Below are 18,610 nucleotides of genomic sequence, written 5' to 3'. Positions count from 1 at the left end.
TTATTATTTTAAATTATTTTAATGTACTTATATAAAAATAAATTTTTAAAAATAAAAAAAATATTATTTTAATATATTTTTAAACCTTTCAAGTTCCATATAGAATCTTTGTATGCAACTAATTATATATATGTATATGTATGTATGTATGTATGGGGTAACTTGGGGCAAGAATATCTCATTTTAAGATATTTAAAAGTATAATAGTGTTTAGTTTTTAAAATATTTTTTATTTTAAAATATATTAAAATAATATTTTTTAATTTTATTTTTAACATTATCCTATCAAAACGATCAAATAACAGATTTAACTACTTTACAAAATGCTACAAGTGTTAATTTGGAATTCAAATACCCAAGATTTTAACTTGCCTTGATCGTTTTGTTATCCTAATAGTGTGTGAAACTTAGAAGATATGCATTTTAAGTAAATTATTTTTTTTGGCATTTCAAGATGTAAAAAAAATAATTTATTTCTATTTTTATATCAAAGATGAATTTGTCATAATATTTCAAATTAAAAAAAAAATATTATGCGTTGTGAACCCTTAGCTTAAACAACAAATTTAAAAATAATAAGTAATCAAAATCATAATACATGCAAATTTATCTGTTAAAAAAAAGGGCACCTTTTGAAATCATCACAAGCTACCTCAAATTACTTTTTTTACTGACTAGACTATAGACAATGCATGAATGATTATATACACAAGTAGTTACAATCCCATTTGTCAAACCCTAAGGAGTAATTTAAATGGTCAGGTCTTGGATTTGCTTTTCAATGATTATAAGTTTGAGTCCTCTTAGAGCCACTAGAGGCTTACAGTATGGTCGTTAACTTCAAGGCTCGTGAAATTAGTCGAGCTGCGTGCAAGCTAACCTGAACATCCACATTAATAAAAAGAAAAAAATCTCACTTGCCATATATTATATACATACAATTTCCAAGCAAAATTGAAAAAACAAATAGATGTGATCGATATTCTAATTTATGCATGTGTATGTTTGTTTTGGATTTTTTTGTGCTTGCTTGCTTTAATTAAAATAACTTTGAATTTTAAAATTTGATATTAAAGATATAAACTCCATACTTGAACCCTACATTATTTGTATATTAGATTATAATTTCAAACTTGTAACGATGTCTCTCAAATGTAAATTTGAAATTTCATGATCTTATTATACTTAAAAAGAAAATTTTAAACTTTGAATGTTTTGAATGTATAAGATAACTTAACAGCTCAGATCAATGAACTTATATTTATTGGATTATTCTTCAATTTATTACAAACATGCACGATAGTTCCTTGATTTAAGAATATGAACTCATATATTTTTTTGGTATTTTTTGGGTTTTTTGGTAATAAAAGCTACAGGCCTACTGGATTATAATGGAAACTTCAAGCATACTAATATCAAGAATTTACAAGTGTATGAAATCAAACAAGTAGTAAAGTGTAAAGTAAAGTATCGAACCCACAGATATTGATTTATCAATTAATTACCAAAATTTATTAGTTTAATTGTATTTAGAAATCGATTGAAGATATGATAATTATAATAATAATAATAACAACAACAACAATAATAATAAAAGCAAGAACAAAGAATGTGTACTAAAATAGAACAAATTGAACATGATAATGTAGAATACTCGGACATCCGATTTCACTATAACCATTCAAGAATAAAACATTAAATGACGTTACTCGAGAATAAATATTCATGTTGATAGTTGAGAATCCCTACCCTAACCATCAACCTATCTCGAGCATTATTGAAATTACTTTCATATATTAACCAACCATATCTCTATATGAATTTAATTACATGAAAACACCTTAAGTTCCATGGATTCTCTCAACAATAACTACACAAATCACATTTTTCTATTTCTAGTTTTCACTAAATTTATGGCATTCATCATTGGAAGCAAACATCATACATCACCTTTCGATGCTAATATGACCATCAAATCTTTCAAATATTTGCCAGATATTCAAAAGCATTAAAACTAGTGATAAATACTCAACATTAAATAACTAAACTTGAGATAACATTGAATACTAAAATTATCACATCATGGTTAGGCTACATCATAGCCTAGAAAAGAAAATTAGTTCATATTTAATCTAAATAAAACAAAATAAATTTTGAAGTTTAACATGTTGAAGAGAAAAGGGATAAAGAGAAGACTCTTATGATGCAGGCAAAATTTCTTCAAGACTTCTCTTCCTTGGATGCTTCCACCTTTTTCCGTTCTGATCGATTCTATCAAGATATCATTTTCTTTCCCTTGTTGTGCTATCTAGGGTCTCAATCATAAAACTCATAGCTACCACCCTCTCGAGTTTATTATCCTTGGCTTTATTCTTTAAAGGAAAGGAAATCACTTTCTTTATCTCCTAAAGAATCTATTAGATTTTTTGTCTTATATTGCGGGCTAGTTTTGGAGGCAAAAAATGTGAGAATTGCAAATTCTCTAATTTGGAAACAACTATAGAGAATCAAATTTTCTTTCCAACCCAACGGATCTTGCAATTGTTCGACATTCAAAACTCTAGATATGGGCTAAAGACCAAAATAGTATTTAGGTTGCTAAGAGTCCTAAATTGATTCTGACTTCATATTTCAACTCATTTTTTAGGCTTCAAAACAACAAAACTAGTTCTTCTATCTTCATATGAATTACAGGCCTATGTTACAGCTTTTTAGAAAGGTAAATAAAGCACAAAATGGAGTTATATAACTCCAGTTACAACCTGAAAACCAATCAGTGCTCAGGCTTGACTAGAATTGACCAACTTGAATTTTAACTCTAAACTCAGCCCATTGTTTGCCTCTTCATATGATCTCAAATTCATCTTAATCCAATAGTTAAATACCTAAAAGCACATTTATTTCCCAAGAATTAAATAAATATCAAAGATACCAAAAATTCTAGATAAACTCATTGAGAAACATACGAAACACTCTAAAATCAAACAAAAATAACTAAAAATATTATTTTAACTTAGGTTAAAGTTTCAGAAGTTTTAGAGTATGATAAGATTTTTTTTCAAATAAAAGAACAAATAGCATAAATGAGTGTTTAGAAATTTCTTTAGGGAGCAAATTAAAAATTTACCCAAAACAACCCTCTTTATAAGCTGCCAGCAATGGAAAAAAAAAAAAAGAGGAAAAAGAGAGAGTGTGCAGGCAGCCAAGAGAAGAAAATGTGAAAAGAGGGCTTTTGACATTTTTAATGGAAATTACTTGAAAATTAAAAATAAAAAAGTGTAAGATAGACAGAGTGTTAAGTAATTAAAAATAAGGTTTGATATATTAAGGAGCCTACAAGGAGTTTAAAGATTTTAAGCGTGCTTTTAAAGAAGGAAATTTTAAGCTTAGAGGGAAGCATGAAGGAGAACTTGATTCAACTTATTTTGGCTCTAGATTCTTCATTCCTTAAGGGTAAAAATACTCTCCATGATGATCCATTGTATTGTTTTTCATGTTTGTTCTTGGATTGAGTAGAATTGGTATTATGTGAAGGTGAGTTCTTGATGTTAGGGTGGTTTGAATACATGAATTGTTCTTGAATTGAATAGAATTGGTATACATGTTTATAAATTAGGTTAATTTATAAAAGAAGAAGAAGAAGAAGAAGAAGAATAAGAAGAATAAGAAGATAAAAGAAGATGGAGGGGTATAAAGAGTGGTTTTGTAACAGTCTCAACTTGTGTGTGTGTGTATTCTTGAAATTTTGGCAGAGTTTCCTTTGTATTCTTTAGATACCAAGTTATCGACTCAATCATTTCTCAACCTGTAACAACAATCACAATATTTGTCCCATCATTTGGACTTCAAAAACTCAAGCATATTTCAATATCTCAATTCTATTTTATATAGGACACTATAATAAAACTAATAAATGCTTAACATGCATCGTCTTTTTTTTTTTTTTTTAAGAATTTGTGCTCGAATATACATACAACCAACTATAATTTAACTTAATAATAACATTATAAATTACATCATATACAAGATAATAAGTTAAATATTACAATTTTAGATATTGAAGTATATTACAACAAAATATTAGTGTTTTCCAATTACATTAATTACATAACAAAATTATTTATCCAAGCATCTACTTTCCAGATCGATGATGTAATGTACCTAAAAACATAATCGCAATAAACATAAGTAAAACAATTGCACATTTCAATAAGTAATTGATTGAAGACTAATTATTCATATACATTAAAGTGACTTTCATATCATAGAATTAATTGTCTTATTTTCTTTTTGAAATTTCTAATTTCATAAACTCTCTTCTAAACATAGCGATAAATCTACTAAAATAAAAATACCAAGAGTGTCTCCCACAAACCAGCATATTTAACTTCAAAGTTTTACAATTAATCTATTTTACATCAAGTAATTATCCTATTAATTTGTAAATTAATTTTCTTAATATGGCCATTCAACCAGGTATAAATTCCAGTAATCAGGAAATAATCTTTAAGGCTTGCCCATTCACCACTAACCAGTACTAGAGTTTACAATTTATAAAATTCCTTCTACAACAATAAAATAAAATAAAATATAAACTAATTAATTACTCCAAGGTGTCGAACACCTACTTGGTGTCTGTGTGCGTAAAGAGGTCCCTTGTTGCTGATTAGTAGCCTCCTCTATACCAACAAAATTTACTTTGTCATTGTTCATTCATTTGAACTGGTAAAATTCTAAAACCCATTACATTTTCTTTGATTAAATCCAACACCCTTAATTAAGTTTAATTGACTTTTAATTCAAGGAGGATAAAACCCCTCTTTTTGAAACATTTACTTATTTTTTCATAAAAGTCCCTATTCAATTTAACCTATGAACATCAATTGTCTTCAATTTAGTAAGATTCATCAATAATATTATTTAAACTCCATTCTCTAATTTTTCTTCTCCATTTAGCCAAAAACAACCTAGGGAAGGATGTAACAGTCCAACTGTACGAATCAATCAATGTTAAAAGTTCACAACATATCCTCTTTATTTTAGGGTGAAATTTTTTTTTTTTTTCAAAAATTCGGCAGAGTTTTCTTTTGCATTTAGGACATGCCAAGTTATTGACTACTATCAATTTTCTCAATCAACCCATCATCACAAGGTCTCATAATTCCGGACCTTATATCAAACCTCATAATTCCACACAATATATATATCCTACGAGTAAGATCAATATGAACAAAGTCCAAACATCATATCATAAAATTTAAGAGAAAAGGAATACTAACATGCAAAGAAAGTATTTACAACATAATAAATATTCCTAAATATTTCAAAAAGGTTAGATCAAGATAACAAAAATACTAAATGCCAAGCTAAACTTTTATAAATACATCAAGGTTTACACAAAAATATACTACATAAACATGTTAATTCCTTTTTGTTTAAGTTAAATATTTACATAAGCTTCACAAAGTAAAGTCCTAAACTAATGATTTTCCTGGATGTTTGATGAACCTGTTACATAAATAAATATACCATTATGTTGATAAAAAATATATGTATGCTCATGTAATAAATGCGAATGAAGTATTAACTTTCTATCGAACCATAAGAATTCTAACAGGGAACTTATATTTTGCTTATAAATCTTTTAAACCCAATTAACACTTATTTGTATATTCTTAATTGAATAATCTTATTTACTTGCATAAATTGGGTGACCTTGTAAGGTCTAATCTTGTAATCCATTTCCTGGCAATCCTATCACGGATGCCAAGATTAGCTGAAGCAAATCTTGTAGTTCATATCCCGACAATCCTATCACGGATGCCATTAGCCGAAGCTAATCTTGTAGTTCACATCCCAGCAATCCTATCACGAATGCCATTAGCCAAAGCTAATCTTGTATTTACGCTAGATTTTATTTACATTGAACATGACATTTATTGTAATTGCATTCACCAAACGAATTTTAAATTATATAAGTGCAAATAGGAGGAAAATTACGCACATGTTTCACCTATCTCGCGACCTCCTCTAACATAAGATCCAATCTTGGTTGCTCTTCTTGAATCACAAGGAAGTTTTGTTTTTTGGTTATGATTCTTTCAAGCCGATATTATAGAGAATTCATATTCATCCATTACTCATATGTTACTTTCTATGCATGTTCATTTCCTCATAATAACATACATACATATCTCATGTATATTTTCAAAGTTAGTATCTCAATGTGTAAGCGTTCGTATGACTTTTATATTCTTATTTATAGTATTCAAATGAAAGTCTACTATTACTGTCCAATTTCCAACTGTTATTGTCTAACTTTGAACTGTTACTGTTTGACTTCCAACTATTACTATCTGAACACTTATCAAATTTTTAAATATATCTAAAGTTCTAAAACTTCATTTTAAGTGAGATTGATCTCGTTAAAAAGCTAAGACACGAGACTACTAATTATTTGAAGGGAGGAGAACCCAATTTTGCCTCCAAAATAGTCAAAACTATTCATTTACTAATTAGTCCTACTACCCTACATAATCAGTCACGACTCCAGTCTCAGTTGGTAACCTATAACTGGAGTTCTACATCTCCAAATTGAGTAAGACCAGTTTCCTTGGTTAGCTAACATTCAAATCTGGTCTTACTCATAAATAAATCATGGAAATTAACTAGGAAGTATAGGTGCGATTCACCTACCTGAACTCTAATTCCCTGCTACTCCTCCCTATCCCTCACTGAAATTCACAAGTTTTGTCCCATAAGTTCTTCTCACTCACGGATATGTTTATTATAAACATATCAACAACCAATACTTTCTTTCATCAAACATGAACTATTTACTTAAAATCGAACTGTTACTGTCTATGTCATTAAATTAATTTTGAACTGTTAATCTCATTTTTGAACAATTTTTGAACTGTTACTGTTTTTTCTGTCTCAATTTTTGAACTGTCTGTCTCATTTGGTGAAAACGAAATTCATTTCATTGATTATCCAACATTCAAAACTATAATTTCTGTAAAGAATCTGATCCTAATTCTTTCATCCTCTTACCGAAATCTCTTGAAAATCAAGAGACGAAACTGTCTAGATTCGTCGGCCTTTCCATTTAGAAGTTCTTTAATTTAGTAACTCATACTTTTTCCTCAATTTAAGTCTAAGAACTAAAATCTATAGATTTTCCAGGCATCAATTGAAATGACTTCATAAAAACAGGTTTAAAATACCTTGAAACGATCAAAGTTTTTGATCCCTCTTTTTTTTTTTCTTTTTAATGGCAGCCGACCCTTCCCTCTTCTCTTCTTGTTTACCCATTTCCCACCAGTGTTTTATTTTACCTAATTAATCTTGGATGGTTTGTAAAAATGAACATAAAACTCCCTCTTTTTTTTTTTTTACGTTATCTCCAGATCTGTTTTTTTTTGTGACAAAAGGAGTACTTATGCTCTATAATTATTCTTATTTGCATTTAGGCCCCATCTTCTTTAAGTGTATTTATTTTGCCCTCACTTCTTTCTAGTTTTAGTTTATTCAGCCTTGATTTTTATTTTTTTCTCGGGATTTACAGTTTCTCTCTTGATTTCTCAATAATGGGTACAAAACTCCTTATCTTCTCTCCTTATAGTTCCTACAGATTTTGTTTTGGTGAGGAGAGAGTATTTATATTTATATTTTCTCTTATTTGCATTTAGGCCCCTTTTTCGCTTTAAGTGTATCTTTTTTTTTTCAATTACATCCAACCCTCAACAGTATTGGGTTTATTATAATGTCTCAAATTATTTTGCCCAAAAATTTATATTTAAAATTTTTTTTAATTTCTGTTTTTATTTAACCATATGCATGAATTTCTTCACTTTTATTTATTTATTATTTTTCCTGGGGTTTACAAAGGAAGTTAAGATTTTTCTTTTCTCTTTGAAAAATTCTTACTCTATTCATATAATAACACTTATAAACTTTCATCTTCCTATATTTTCCAAACAATTGTATTAAACCTCAAATCCCCTAAATTATTCCTCTTTTGGCTAAATATTCAATTAAGATGGGGAAAATTAATTTTTGTTTCTTTTATTTAAAATTAAACACTTACCCAATCATAATTCATGCTTTCTAACATGGTTCAAACATAATTTGTATTATTCCTATAAATTATAACATAAATCCACAACTTCACATAATCATAAGTTTGCATAATCCTTCATCAAACATAAAATTAAAGGAATTAATAATTTGGAGCATGTGATTTACCTCACTTTCATAAGGATTTAAGGAAAGAATGCAAGAAAATCAAGTTTTCTTCTTCTCCCTCTTCAAACCCTAAATTGAAATCCTTCCTCCAATGCACTCACCACATTAAAATCAACCTCCTCTTGGTATTTAATTAAGCTAATCACTCTAATTACTCACTTTAATTAGTGCAATCAATGAGAATTTAAGTAGAAAAATCACACAATTCTTCCCCCTCTCTTTGTTTCAAGCTCACGGCTAAAAGAGAAAAAAATGAAGTATTTATAGTCTAACTTTTACCTATTTACACATTGACCCCCATTTCTTCTCATTTCTATTTTTTATCACTCAACTCTTCTTTTCACTTAATTCACACCATATCATCTTATATTTTATTCTATTGTATCCAATTACAATACTTAAAATCCTTTTATTTAATCTATTCAGTATTTTATTTATTTTACTCAGATTATAATTTAGCAGGTTTCCACCTTGGATTTGCTATTGATCATTTATTATGTTACGAGTAAATATGATTTTATTATGTTGATTAGTAAAATTTTATACATTGATGCTTATTTATTATTATGTGTGATTATGAAACTCTTAGATAAATAGAAATGGTGGATGTAATTTGTGAAGTTGTGTTAGAGTATTGTATGTTGGCATGAAAAAAATAAAATAAAATAAAATAAATGGGTTAAAGCTAATTAAATGAAAAGTTGAAGAATTATCATGTTACCATTTTTACTTGAATTTTCGGCAAGGGTAAAGAATTTTGAGGGGTGGTTGAATTGATGTAATTGGAGATTTTTCATTACTTAAATGGATGAATTGAGTTTGAATGATGGATTAAAATTTAGAGTAGAAGAGAATTTATCCTCCTCTTAGAAAGGTGAATTTGGCCATGGAAAATATAAGAAATAAAACTTCAAGCTTGAAAAATTAATGAATTGCATTTAAATAGTGAAAATAATAATAATAATGAAATGATGTGTTGAATCATGTGTAAAGGAATTAAATTTCCTATAGTTATTAGGAAAGTTTTTATAAAAATATAAGATTCCCTTATAACTGTGGTGAATTAAAAGTTTAGGTGGATGTAACATTGTAAGAATTATTTGTGGAATTATTAAAGAACATGAAAAAAATAATGATAACAATTTTGAGTGTTAAAACTGTATTGATTGAGAATTTACTATGTAGAGAAGTTTTAAGTAAATTGTTGGATGATGAAGTATTGAAATCATGTAATCTTTTAAATGAAACATGAGGTTGAAGGCTCCAAACAACAACATAGAGCTACTAGTCGAGCATCACCAATAAGTATTTGTCTAACATGTTGAATTTTTGTAGAGAGATTAATTAAAAAACATGTGTTAAATTTAATTAGAAATTCTATAATTTATATTTTGATAGCGCCCAATAATTGGGCAGATGAACTAATACCTAGTAATTGAGCAAATGAATTAGTGTTCGATATTTGGACAAATGGATTAGTGCCCTTAATGAGGGAATAGTACCCCTGTGAAATGGCTATGATTGGAATTAATTGAATGAATATGAAGATATAAGATATTAATGATTCATAATAAAGTATACAGGACATTTTTTTTTATATGAGTGTAGTGTAATGATACATTGCATTTATTGATAATTATGTTGATAAAATGTTAATCTTATTTTTAGGACCCTTGCAGTAGTAAAATAGATCTTGTTTGAATATATGACACTTTTTGTATATTTATATTGATCAACATGTATTTTGAAATTAATGAATGATGTAAAAGAAGTTGAATAAACTTTTTTATTTATAGAAACAAAGTTGTTATTTTATAATTAATGTGAATGTCATACTTAAAAATATCTTTGTGTTATATTAAGTAATTGCATTTTTATCATAGTTGTTGATAGGATTAGAAATGTTAGAATGATAAAAAAAAAAAAAAATAAGAATTTACCCTAAATTTTTATATTTAACAAAGAAATTGTCCCAGATAAAATAGTGGGAGTGTTACATTTATAATCTAAGTTTTTATTGTTTTTCTTATAATCAATTAATTTTACAAGTTATGTAAACCTTAGAATTATTTATGTATTTTGTTTTTATTGATTGCATTTTTATTATTGGACAATACATGTCTATCATTTTTGTGATGTATTGATTGGGAAAGACTTTCAAAATAATTGGACCATAATTATGATATAAATTATATCAAGAATGAAGATGTCGATTACTATATATGGTCCCATTACAAGGGAAATTTTGCCGAATTTTTAATTAAAAAAAATTTGCACTAAATACAAATTAACACTTTAAATATATATGTTTTTTTTTTTTTCGTGACACTGGTTATGCAAGGAGAAGACACATCATTCCCATTGCACCCTACCTAAGATAAACTGTACATTATTGTTTTAATTGTTTTTCTAGGTAAAGCTTATTTGTTGGTCTTTTTTCTAAAGTCTAAGATAGATCTCCCTTTATGAGAGAGTTTCTACTTTATTGTGTTCAATTATAACTGCTTTAAAGTTCAAGTTTTAGAATCACATTTATTTTACACCTTATATTTTTAATATCTGATGATGTACTCTATTGTGTAGTTTTACATCGCTAACTATTAAAGTCTACATCTAAATCTTAATATAAAATAAACAAAATGATTGGTGAGGGGTTTTTTAATTAAATTTAAACAAATAAGTTATGATATCCCTTTATATATATGAGAAAGATGCAATTTGTTTTTTCGATTTTTTTATGAAAACATGCTTAGAAAACCTTTAAGATTTAGTTGTATGCATGAAAATAAAATATTTGTTTTTTGTTTTTTGATAAGGGAAATTAATTTAAAAGTTTTGAGATTTTTTTTAAATTTTTTTAAAAATATTTCAGAAAAAACCAAGTATTTTAATATCAAATTTGTCATTTTATAGTGTAAAAAATACAACCTAATATTATACAGAATAGGTAGAAAAACACGTGAAAAAAATCATAATTTAAAACGACCCTTGGAATGTTTTTTAGAATTTGTTGTTTATATATAATAATAATAATAATAATAATTTAGTTGACCCATCCATTTGGGCCGATTGGCGACTCAACAAACCTAGCCCTTTTCTTTTGTTTTTTTTTTCTAGGCCAGGCTAAACTCACACGAGCCCAACCCAACTCATAGGATAATTAAATTGTTCTCGTTCTACATGCAGACAATGAACCATACGGCCGGGGGGGGCACAAAGAATGGGGGGAGGTTGCCTGGCGTGGGGGTTGTGGTTATGATGAGGAGGTTTGGTCGGTGGCTTTGGAGGCTTCAGTGGAGGAAATGGTTGCTGGTGTCGGCAGTTAGAGGAAGAAGCAGTAACCTGTAAAGGAGAGGGGAAACATGCGATGGTTGCGGTAGTGGTTTCTATCATTAGACCATGACAGTGATGGGGGAGGAGTTGGTCTATTAATAGTTGTCTTTGAAAAACCAATGCAGTGAATTGATTTCACTCGTATTGTTTACGTGAGCAATAATTTTTTTTTTTTTTGAAAAAAAATAGCTTAGAGTGAATTAAATTTACTCACATTGTAATGTCAATTTTATTCCTGATAATATTTCACCTAATTTTATTGCAAGCTCAAAAAATCATGGAAATTGCAGTTCTTATCGGATGAATTTTGTACGTGATGGAATTGTAAGTTTAATGGAATAATAAAAAATATTTTATATAAAGTATTATTTATTTCATGATGTAATAGTAGTAGTTAAATCTATAATATTTAAATTTAAAACCATTAATAATAATAAATATTTTATAGTTATTTTATAACCTCAATCTAAAAAGCATTCTTAACAAACACATTAAACTACCATTTGTTCAACCTTAATTTTAACTAAATATATATAAATATCAAATTAATTTCAACTAAAAATACTTCTTATAAAATAATTTTTTTCAAGTCGTAGCTATAAAAGCTATCGCAATACCAAACAAAAATGTCTAGGTTTTAAATGAGAGGCCAGTTGTGGGCTTTTCTGCCCTAACGAGCTTTTCTCTATTTTTATACTTGGAGCCTTCTTCGAAGCTGTAGCTGATGACCAGTGCCGTGAGCATTATCACAAGGCTTTATGTATATAGATATTGATTCGTACATTCCACACCTTGTTAATATAAAGACACACTATTGGAATGAGCGTCGTTATATTGGTTTGCATATGTTTCCATTTGAACTTGGATGGTTGAATCGGTGATTTTCATGGACTCCCATTGATGAACTGATATTAATTCCATTTTGGGGCCATACAAATATTCATCCTGTAAGAGCAGTTAATGTTAAGAATTACTCTAGATGAGCTTGTGCGAGGTTGTAAATGTGCTTGGAGTTGTATCACCGTGTTGTAACCTAGTTCCTGGAACTATATGCAATCCTGGTTTATCGAGTTGCAGCCATGGGTTCTTTTCTTTTCTCGTCTCCTCATGGTGATCCTGACAGCAAGTTTTTCTGTATTCTGTGCTGCTGCATATTTGAATTAATTACTTAAATGAAATGTTAAGGGCTATTATCCCTCTTGAATCAATCTAAGAATTTGAGACTGATAAAAATATAAAGGTGAATTAAGTTCTGAAATCGATCAGCTTGGCCATGGAAAAAGTACACCACAAGTTTTACGTACCAAAAAAGGGAAAAATGAGAAGAGAATAACAAATTTATGATTAATCTTGACAGTTCTGATGAGTTCTTTTATTGGATGTTGCAAATTACCACATAAACTAGAAAAACAATTTACTTGATAAATAAATACAAGGCATGCAGCTATAAGTTTCACATATCCTGACTTTCCTCTCAAGTTGACTTCAAATCCTCTCTTGGTGAAACCCACGCACCAGCTTATCTTGCAGAAAAGTTGTGTTCTGTTAGTTCATTTGAATTTCTTCCATGCAGTAACATATAGACCTGAGAATTCTCCTGCTTCTTAATTTGTAGTAGGGTTTGCAGCTTCTAGCTCAGCAGTTATAGGGTTTGCAACTTCTGGCTCCTCGTCAGCATTCTCTTGCTTCATGGCTTGAGGCTCTTCTGTACATATGCAAGCAGATCAATTTAAGATATAATAACAACAAATTAATGTTTTTTATTTCAAGGTTAAGCTGTCTCGAGTCTATAACAAACCATTTTCTGCTTCTTGTTTTGTTTCTTTCTCGACCAATGTTTCCTTGGCAACATCATCCAATTTAGCACTCTCATTTGACAAACTCTCGTTCTCGGACTTTCCCTCAGAAACGTTATCTGACGTCTCTTCTGAAATCAACTTTCCTGGTTCCTGCTTCTCGACAACACTTTCTTCTTTAATCTCCACATCTTTGCCTCCTCCCTTCAATTCTTCTTTCTCATTTGCATCCTGTACAACAGCAACAACCTCTACATTTGCATCCTGCACAACAGCGACAGCTTCTACATTTGCATCTTGTTCACTAGAGACAACCTCTGCATTTGCATCCTTCACAACAGCGACAGCCTCTACATTTGCATCTTGTTCCTGCACAACAGCGACAGCCTCTACATTTGCATCTTGTTCACTAGCGACAACCTCTACATTTGCATCCTGCACAACAGCGACAGCCTCTACATTTGCATCCTGAACAACAGCGGCAGCCTCTACATTTGCATCTTGTTCCTGCACAACAGCGACAGCCTCTACATTTGCATCTTGTTCACTAGCGACAACCTCTACATTTGCATCCTGCACAACAGCGACAGCCTCTACATTTGCATCCTGAACAACAGCGACAGCCTCTACATTTGCATCCTGAACAACAGCGACAGCCTCTACATTTGCATCCTGTACAACAGCGACAGCCTCGACAGCCTCTACATTTGCATCCTGTACAACAGCAACAGCCTCTACATTTGCATCTTGTTCACTAGCGACAGCCTCTACATTTCCATCCTGAACACCAGCAACAACCATTACATTTACATCCCGAACACCAGCGACAACCTCTTTTGATGACTCTTGGCTAGGAATTTGGTTTTCTTTTTGTTCCTCCAATATGCTTGCGTTGACTGTAGGCTCTAAGTCTTTATAATTGCTTTTGTTGCTACCCACATCAGATTTCTTACGGGTGATGGTGTTTCCAGCGGCAACATCATGTTTTGATTTTCCACAACCCATTTTCTTGAATTTCTAAAAAAGAAGAGATATATATGCAGGCAATGATGAGAGTTCTCTCCCCTTCTTAATATATATAATTCAGAGAGAGAAACTAACTAACTTTTGAAAAGTTTGTCATTCTTTTTGGAGAACTTTCCATGCATGGTTGTATACAGACAGATGTTTTCCTGCTGTAACCATCTTTCCTTTAGAGATTCGGAGGTTGAGAATGGCTATCGGCGGATCAATGTATGAAGGGAGTTTATCTTTAGGCATGTTTTGAGGTGGCAATAGGAGGAATTATTAGGCATATGCACTGGTTTTAGGTTGTCTCGTCTCATGGACAAGCTCTCTAATTATCTATTCCTTTTCCCTTCTATTGTTCCGGTAATTATCGATATAATTATAAAGGGGAATTAAGCCAGGGTAGCTTGATATACGTTATGACAGAGAATCAATCTGATGATCTCTATTATGGGACACAAACAAGTTCTATTCTTAATATTTGTTAAGAATTGAACTCCCTAACAATTAATTCTTCTATTTTAATGAAGACAATACTTGATATTTATAATCCACCCAATTCATGTCTTTTCTCTTTTTAGACTTGAAATTATAATTAAAATAGCAAATTAAAAAGTAGAAGATTAAAACGGGAAACACAAAGAATATGTATGGTTAATTCCAAATTTGCTATAATTTTTATTTTGATACACTAGTTAATTTTGTTTATTTTTTGGACATTGATTTTCAGACAAGAAAGAGAAACTCACCTGAAAATAATGAGGAGAAAACAGGTTATTGATTTTTACTATCCCAACAATAAAAATAATCAAACTCAGTATCAAGGGATTGTATTCAACAAGAAGAGTTCCATAATGATGATTTTAAATCTTTTGATTTTAAGGTTTGATTCTATTTTTTTAATTGATTTAGAGGTATTTTAAGCTGATAGATTGATTTATTGAGATGAGTAGTGTATTTGTTTTAGGTGTTTTGGAGTGAAAATGACTTGAAAAATGAATTTTAGAGAAAAAGAATCTCATCCTTTTGATTTTTTCAGCCACTATATTGGTCTGATTTTTTTTTTAAAATTCAATTTGAAGTCTTTTTTAAAATTATTTTATTTTAAATAATATTAATTAATTAAAATTTTAAATCAATTAATAATATATTTGAGTTATTATTCAAAATGGGGTTTAGAATTTAGAAATTGAATTCAAAATATTTTTATTTTAAAATTATATTGGATTCGAGTAAAGTAATTATTCTAGAAAGAGTATTTGAATAATATCATTTCAATTATAATCAAATAACTATTTTAATGTTCATATTTTTATTTAGTTTAAATCATGAAATTGGCATGATAACTTGGATTAAGATGTTGTTGTTTCCATAATCGAAAAAATTTTTAAATTATTCAACCCGACTCAAAGGATATTATATAAATAATGATACAAAATTTAATAAATAGATATTATAAATTAAATAATAAATCAGAATATTTAAAACCCGTCCAGCCCAATCTAGCCACTCTTAAATCTTAATAAGTATAATCACAAAAGTAATATTTGATATAAATAGTATATTTAATTGTTCTCTTCTCTCTCCCATGACCCGTAGCCCAACCACACCACACCATCAACAATCATTCACTCTCTCAGCCTCACTCTTTCCAGTTTCTTCAATTCTTATTCAACGTGTTAGTGATTTTTTTTTTCTTTTAACATAAAAGCTTTGATTTTGAGTTAATGAGTATTTTTTTTTGTTTATTGATCTCGTGACCTAATGTCTCTATCAGAGATGGACCATCAACCTACCTATCTGGATTTTTATGATAAGTACTGCCTTGCATAATGTTGGTTTTGATTGCAACATATACAACTAAAAAGATGCCATTACCCACCTCAAAAATTTATCATTTTTTATTTTAAAATTAAGATAAATAATAAATAATAATAGCAATAGAACTAGTATTTTAACAAAAACTGACTGAGAAAAATCTGAAATATACAAAAAAAAATCAAGCTGGAATGTTTTTTTTTTTTTTTGACAAATTAGAAGCCTAGACCCTTACCAAAACTTGAAAAACAATGCGGATTTCAAGTCAAATTAAATAATTTCTGGATGAATCTGCATAAAAATTAAGCCCAATAATATAATTAGATTTTTAATAGGCCAATTATATTTAATCATGGCCCAAATTGAAAATTTAATTATGTTTAAGAATTAATTTGGGACTAATTAAAAATTTTAATTAAGTATAAGGATTTAATGATACTTTAAATGGATCAAATTAATTTTACTGAGGACTTAATTGGTGAAAAATTAAGTTTGGAAGCCTATTTTGGGCTTAATTAAGAAGATTGAAATTTTATGAGACCAAATTTATTTTTTACAAAGTTAATTGGTTCAAATCAGGGTTAAAATCGCAAGAAAATTAAAGTTTTGGAGTCAATTAAGGGTTAAATTGAAGAAATTCACAACAAATTATCATTTTTCAAAAGGCGTCAAACTATGAGGGCCCAATTTATAAACATCAAGGGTGAAATTGAAGAAAAATTGAAACTTTAATGGTGAATTAAGAGTCAATTTGCATAAATCTAATGTGAAATGCGCTACAATACAGGGTTGAAATTGAAGTTCGTTAGAGAAAAAATTACACAAAATTAAAAGTTTGAAACCAATCAAGAGTATAATTGAGAGAAATCACAAATCAAAGAACTAAGTTGAACTTTACCAAAACGATGCCATTTTGGTTATTGTTCATCTTCTTCTTCAAATTTCCACTGAAAAGACTACTCAGAAAGCTACTTTTTAAGGGCATTTAATGCTTCATTTCTCCATCAAATTTGACAAAACTTGCACGAAAATGATCATTTAACATCTTACTACACCTTGGTATGGTCCTTTCTAATTGGTTAACACCACAGCAATCGTGGCGTTGGCCCAAAGAGATCAACTCAAGAAGCCTTCAACTGCCGTATTTGACAATTCATGATGTTAACTTTGAGCCAACAATTAAGATCCTTCAAAGCTGAATTAAGGGCCAAGGTTTAGCAACATTAAAGTCAAAACATCTCTATTTCATCCCTTGTAAATAGGGGTGGATGAACATGAAGAAAATCGTGTGAAAAGTGGGTAAAAAACCATCCTCCCCCCATTATTTTTTTGCAAGTTTTATTTTACCTCCCATCTCTTCACCGTGTTTTTAGTTGCCGCCACCTCAGCACAGCCGTGAACAACTATAACACAATCTCGTCGCTAATGACAAGAATCACCACTGCCAATCTCTCCTTCTCCCATTCCATCGTAGACTTTTTCTTCCAACACCACAGGAACTCAACCACCACTTCAACACTGCTGCGAGCCACCAACCCTTCCATCATCCTTAGCCAGACCAGTGACAGCAGTCGCGACCCCTACACCAAGTAAGCCTCTTCTTCTCCTTCCATCCTCCCTTATCTGCTTGCAGGACGTGAAATAATTCATGTCCTGCAACTACTAGCTTCTGCCAACAGATGTAAACTGGGTTGCACCCGTTTCGGCCCAGCCTAGATGGCTAGGTCGGGTCCAACCTAGCCCCCTAAAAAAAGACTAGATTTGTTGGGCCGTCAATTGACCCAACTCAGCTTGGTCTGGCCTAGTTGGATTGGTTGGGCTTAACTCATGTATTTAATAATATAATAATAATATTAAAAAATAAAAAATATTAAAAAAACAAAAAAAAATCTAAAAATTTCAAAAGCCCTTTCAAAAAATTTGTGATTTTCTTGTATGTTTTTCTAATAATTTTGCATAATATCATACTATATATTTTACATTATAAGATACAAATCTAGTATTAAAATACTTGGTTTTCTCCGAAACGTTTCAAAAACATTTTTGAAAATTCAAAACAAATCTCAATTTTTTTAAAAAAATTATTTCCTCTTTCAAAATAACAAAAAAAAAAATTTTTGTTTTCATGCATGCTGCTGAATTCTAAAATTTTTCAAAGTATACTATTTATAAAAATAAAAATAAAAAATGCATTTTTCTCATGTTTTGAAATGCAAAAATAGATGCTAGTTTATGATTATCCAGGGTTTGGCTAAAATATCAAAAATCATTCACCAATTATTTTTTTCACTTTTATATTTAAAGTGTCAGGGTTTAACTGTAGACTTTAATATTTGGGGGTGTAAAACTACACGGTATAGTATATCCTCAAGTATTAAAGATACAAAGTATATAAATATTTTTGAAAA

This window comes from Populus alba, chromosome 8 (genome assembly GCF_005239225.2).
Source record: "Populus alba chromosome 8, ASM523922v2, whole genome shotgun sequence".
NCBI lineage: Eukaryota > Viridiplantae > Streptophyta > Magnoliopsida > Malpighiales > Salicaceae > Populus > Populus alba.
The sequence above is the reverse complement of the archived record's forward strand: the minus strand, read 5'-3'. Positions refer to the sequence as shown.